At 47.0% G+C, this 6000-nt stretch overlaps 1 protein-coding gene across 1 annotated transcript in view; it reads left to right on the forward strand.

Moving 5' to 3' along the window:
- RNF150 (ring finger protein 150) overlaps positions 1–5051 on the forward strand; it is a 241884-nt gene extending 236833 nt beyond the window's left edge. Inside the window, exon 8 of the transcript XR_013358684.1 lies at positions 2219–5051. The gene's annotated coding sequence lies outside the window, so the exon portion shown is untranslated. The remainder of the gene's footprint in view (positions 1–2218) is intronic.
- The last annotated feature ends 949 nt before the right edge of the window (positions 5052–6000 follow it).

The following is a 6000-nucleotide window of genomic DNA, read 5'->3' on the forward strand; positions in this document are numbered from 1 at the left end:
GTGAAAAGTATTCATGAAATACTTCACATTCTTTTTCGTACTAAGTCCTCCAAATCCACCGTGAGTCCGCGCTCCCAGCCCGGCTCACGTTGGACCGGCTGCAGCCCCAGCCTCCTGCTCTGTCTCGACAGCTGCACGTGGCCCGTGGCTTCCAGCGCGACAGCACAGGTCCGGAGCTGCTCCGGCATTCTCACCAGATTCCCTGACCCTCTCAAAGAAAAAAAAAAAAAAAAAAAAAGTCAAAACCTAATTACCTCCAGAGAGAACTAGACTCCACCCAAGTTGCCTAAAGAGAGGCCCAAAGATCTGTTTGTTCTGCAATGAATAGATGTTCAGGCCATTCTTTTAGAAATTTCTGCTTGACCTTTCTAACCATACACTGGTGTCCATTAGTGAGTGTTGCTGTTACGTCTCTGACCAGTTGTTATTTTAAGTCACAAAAAACCATGTTGATTCGCTGCTGAGACAAAAGTATCTCCCTCACTTCCGTGACAAACGCTTGGACTGCTACGTGGCACTCGGGAGCCAAGGAGAGCTCCAGGCTGTCGTCGTGCGACCTCACCCCCGGCCGCCGCTCTCCTGCCTCTGGGCTGGCCGAGGGTCTTTGCCCAGGGCCGGTGCGCCCTTGGGATTGGAGGGCTCCGTCCGTACAGCAGGCGCCTCTCGATCTTGGGGCTGCGAGTTTGAGCCCCACGTTGGGTGCAGAGATGACTTAAAAACAACAGCTTAAGAAGAGGAAAGAAAAGGAATAGTGGCCAAGGCATCAACCGATGCTGACATCGCCTAGTCACAGTGGGAACCCTGGAGGCGGATCCCTGTCCAAAGAGGTGTCCCTGTTGTGTTGTGCTGTGTTGTCAGCACGTCCCTCGTTCTGGACGTTCACGGGTCTGGGTTGGGTTTTGTCGAAAACCACAACACCCGGTGGCTCCTGCGGTCATCCTGGCGGCCGCCACACCTTCAGAGCCAGAAATGGTGACACGTAGCCTGACATTGGTCCCTTCTCCTCCGTGAGTCTTGTTTAGGTGAACAGTCTTGCAGGAGGTAAAAAATAAATGGCATTTAGTTAGCTGCTGAATGCATCGCCCTGACTGAAAACAAAGACATCTCGTTAAATGAAGATTGTTTCAGAAAATCTGAGATACAGAGTCACGTCCTCTGTGAAGCAAGGACCCGGCCCTCGCGGTCCTGAGGCCCCTGCGGCGATTTCCAGTAGCATTTTTGTACGCTTTACCCTAGATCTCTTTCCCTCCTCTCTCTCTCTCTCTGTCTGTATCTGGCTTTCTCTGACTGTCTCTTCTTTACACCTACACACATTCTTTTCCCATCTTTAGGGACAAAAAAACCTTGGTGGCTCTGGATCTATAGACTTACCGTTGTGATTGCCGCTGTTACGGTTGTTGAGGTCTTTCTTGTTCTTACCGTGCGGCAGTGTCTATATTTGCACTTCTGATGAGGAAAACCAGTTTACTCTGAAGGCAAATCAACTTCCTCCATGATGGAGTTAGCCATGTTCTCACTTCTCCTCTCACTAATTTAATCACAGAAAATTTAATTTATAGATAGCTGTTGCCTTTTTTCCAGGCTTCCTTGCAGAAAAGTCTCCTAGGCAAATAATGGCAAAGTCACCGTTCCAGAATGCCGTCTAGATCTTTTATCTTCTACTCTGAGCATCTGTGACCTTCCTGGTTCACCCCGGGCCATCAAGGTTAGGACTTCTTAGAAAGATGTGGGGGTCGTACCATATCCGATGTCCGCTCATGCTTCCTTAACTCAGTTTCTTAGCGCAAGAACTTGCTCTTCGTAAGGGATCTAAGAGGCCACTTCTTCCTTAAGATTGGAAAAGGCACACAAAGAAACCATTCTCCTCAGGTGAGGGACACAGATTCCTTGGGCAGTGTTGAGTGTCACAGACGTGGATTTGATGATGACAGTTCATACGAGCCTGCAGGAAGTGAGAAAGAGGATGGCAGGGTATGAACATGGCTTCCCTTCCCAAATAAATGCCCATCCCCTAGGCTTAGAGCTCACCTGGCCTTTGGGGCCGGGGTGGGAGGGTGCACATGTGTGTTTGAAGGAGTTTAACAGTCATGAGGTAAACACTCATGGTTGCAAAGAAGGTTGAGAATGCCTGAAAGACAAATTAATTCTGAGAAGCTGGAATGAGTTTCTCAGCATCACTTACCTCTCCTCTTTGCCTGCTTGTCTCCCCATCTCACAGCTCCAGGCCCTTTGTAATGGGAACGGTAATTGGTAAAAACCCATAGATTGGTAGCCACACTTCCACTTGGACCCTTTTGATGACACGAAATTATCCCAAAACTAAAGAGGTGACTCCGGGTCCTAGATGTAGATCCATAGAGATCAATGGCAAAACCTGCTTGTTGTGCGAAGAACTCGGTGAGGTCGCTCACGGCTCTCTTTGCCACCCTGCGAACTATGCCTGCCTCAGTCAAGGGGCTTTTGCAGGAATCTCAGTGATCAAAGACCTTTCATCCTTGTGCTACTATTGATGGACGTTTGCAGTTCCTCCAGAGCCATTCGCTCAATGGTCACCTGGTAAATGTTTCCGGATGCTAACGATAAGGCAAGAACCTAGTCTCTGGAGAGGTCTGCGAGTCGGTACGGAGCCCGGGGGAGCTTCTGTGGAGAAGCAGCTCCACCCAGATACCCCAGGATCACCGCTTGGCGGAGAGGTCTGTGGGCCTGTCGTCCTCACTGGATTGAAGGGCTTGGAGACGCAGGGAAAACGTGGGGACCACGTGTGCTCTGTAAACCAAAGACCGATCACCATCCACATGGACACGCATTCTTCCATTGACTAGTTTCATTTTTTCCTAATATTCCCATAAATAAAAGTGCAGGTGCGTTGCCTGGTCAGATGAAACGGTGGAACTGTAGAGGGTTTATCTCTTGCAGGCTGGTGATCGACCTTACTAAATCCCACAATCTTAAAAAAAAAATGTATTGTGGCCTTAGTACCACAGCATCTTCAAAGTCTGGTGTTTAGTCTCCTTTTCCCTCAAAAAGTTTGAGGCAAAACTAGTGCTTTATCGAACTCGGAATACTGTTGTCTTTGAGAATGTGAAGATTTTTACCTCGCCAAAGAATGTTCGTGGAGGAGAGCTTCTTAATTAGGGCGTATCCGTGCTTTTGAAGAGAATACCAAACCCTTGCTCGTCGGGATGGAGACTGGAGCAGTTGAGGAAGGCTGGCCGGCCTTCCTTTGGTGGCATCCGTGGTACTAAGTGGTCACTAGGCAGTCACTGCACGGGGCAGGGTGCCCTCTGCTGGAATAACCGCCGTTATTCTTTCAGCCAAGTCATTTGACCAGGGTCCCCGTTTCCTCAACTAATTATTGGCCTGTCAACTAGTTATTGGCCTGTCCTCATACAGTTTCCCCAATAGTTGAGAACTTGGCCCACATTTATGCAAAGGGGAAGGAGTGTCACAAGCTCAGAAGCGTTGAAGAAGAGCCCCACGGAAGAGCTCACCGCCTGCAGCCCTTTCTGCAAAATGTCAAAGCGTGTTGTTGGCTGTGTTTGCAGAGAAGATGCCTCTGGCCCCAACATCGTAAGGCAGGGGCCCGAGTGTTTTGTGACTTATCTCCACTCTCTTCTTGTCAAATCACAAAGGAAGATCAATAAACAGACGTCTTTCATATGAATGTCAATGGTGTGACACACTGGTGTGTTTTGTACGTGTACATAATAACACATTTACTTCCTGCTTTCGCGTTAGTAATCCAAAATGGTTGTACCGTTTTATAACTCGGAAGAGATGTAGGGGTAGGGGAGGGTTGGGGGGAGCTGGTATTTTTATAGCAGGGTGTCCCCCTTCTATTTAGAAAACTTGAAGCAATTTTGTACTTGTGAAAAAGTCACATTCCATTCATTTCCCAAAAAATAAGGGGACTTGTTCTCTAAACTATTCGTGAGCTGGGAGGATGATTATTCTAGTTTCCAGGGGAGCCTCCTGAGCAGTGTATATGTGACACCCACTTTTATAGATTGCAGACCATGACCAGCAAAAATTGCCATTTCAGTAATGTGAAAACCAAAAAAAAAAAAAAAACTCTTTTAGCCCCTTTGTATATACCACATTGTTATTTTCACTGAAAAGAAAAAGTGCTACAAAGAATTTATCATTATAAAAATATTCAGAAATGGCACCATAAATCAACCTCTAGTTTAATTTCCCTGCTAGCAAGAAAGAAATCCGATGGATTTATGTTCCTCCCTAAACATGAATTTGTGTGCTTTTGTCTTATAACAAATGATGTCGCGGGTAGAATTTGACTTTGTTTTCTCTACGAGGTCTTTGTGGCCCGTCTGCAGGTCATACGCGGCGGTGCCATCATGCTCTTACCTGTCCCCCTCCCTAGTCAGGTCATGGGACGGCTTCCTGGATTTATTTGCCACATGACTCAAAGATCACAAAAATTATCCCTGATGGCATTTGCACGGGTAGCTTTTAATTTAGACTTTGGTTAGCTCTTAAGTGCGGAGAAATTTCGTAGTGGATTATGTAGCCTTTTTACCAAAACATCATCTTCTGTACAAAGTCACAGGTATATTTAAATGGTTGGTCAAGGAGATGTAGTTGGTTCGGGGGTTTTGTGGGGAGAAATCTCTTTCTCTTTCCTTTTTCCGCTCCACAGGCACCTACCTTACTCCTTCCAGAGCACTTTATCTCTCTCTTGAAATACACAGAAGTTTAAAACAAAACAAAACAAAATAACAACTGTCTTCTATTAGGAGACATGGACTTTTATTTTGCTTAATTCTATTATCTATGTGTTTGGAGAGCATAAACAGTCTGTCTCTTACCGGGCTGGTGATGAAATATTAGGGACAATAGTTGGAAACACCCAACCCTACAACATGGCTATTTTTGTTATATAGAAGACTATAATGTAAATAAGTGCAGTTGTGTTCTTATGTACAGGTAAAAAAAAAAAATGCAACTATAAAGATTTGAAAAGGATTGTGAATTCCAGGAAATTTCATTGCAAAATTTTGTTTGGTTTTGTTTTTTAATAAAATAGAACCAGATGCCTGTGTCCATGTCATCCGTATTTCCTAACCACGTTGGCTCGTCCTGGAGTTCCCAAAGCGGCGCTACGGATTTTAAAACATTGATAATTATCATTAAATCATGATTGTGTTTTAAAGACATTAAGATGAGAGATTTTAAGAAGTTTTCTTTCTCTCAGGTGCCAGGCACCCGACCTCCTCTTAGCTCTGTTCCTCTAAGTGAAGTGATTAGAAGATTCTGAGCGGGGGCTTCTGGGGGGCCCAGCTGGTCGAGGCCCTGTCTTCAGCTCGGGTCCTGACCTCAGCGTCCTGGGATCAAGTCCCAATCGGGCTCCCTGCTCAGGGGGGAGTCTCCTCCCTGGCCCTGTCCTTCTGCTCCTACCCCTGCTTGTGTGCTCGCTCGCGCTCTCTCTCTCTCAAATAAATAAATAAAATAAAATTTGTTGAGCAAAGCAGAAGGATGGCAGCTGAATTAGCCTGAGGTGCGGTTCAGTGGGAACTGAGCATCGTTATCTGTGCATCTGGGGCAGGTTACCATAGGGGGGCATCACCAGATGGGCTGGGTGGCAAGCTCTTTTTTATATTTACTGGTGCTTTTCTAAAGGATTTTTAAGAGCAGTTCCTTTGAAATAGCAACGGATTGCTAAGGAAATGAAAAAATATGGGAGCCCCCAGCCTGGGGAGGTAAGGAAGGGAAGGTTTAAAAAGGCGAGGCATTGGGGTGGGGGGGGGGGGCGCGGCTCGGTGGGTGAAGCGTCTGCCTTCGGCACAGGTCATGACCTCGGAGTCCGAGGATCGAGCCCCGCATCGGGCTCCCTGCTCAGCTGTGAGTCTGCTTCTCCCCCTCCCTCTGCCTCTGCCTCCCCCCTGCTCCTGTGCTCTCTCTCTCTCTCTCTGTTTCTCTCAATGAATAAATAAAATCTGTTACCACCCACTCGAGATGCCGGCCCTTGGTGCCCTCTGAGCC

This window comes from Canis aureus, chromosome 20, assembly GCF_053574225.1.
Source record: "Canis aureus isolate CA01 chromosome 20, VMU_Caureus_v.1.0, whole genome shotgun sequence".
NCBI classification, from domain to species: Eukaryota; Metazoa; Chordata; class Mammalia; order Carnivora; family Canidae; genus Canis; species Canis aureus.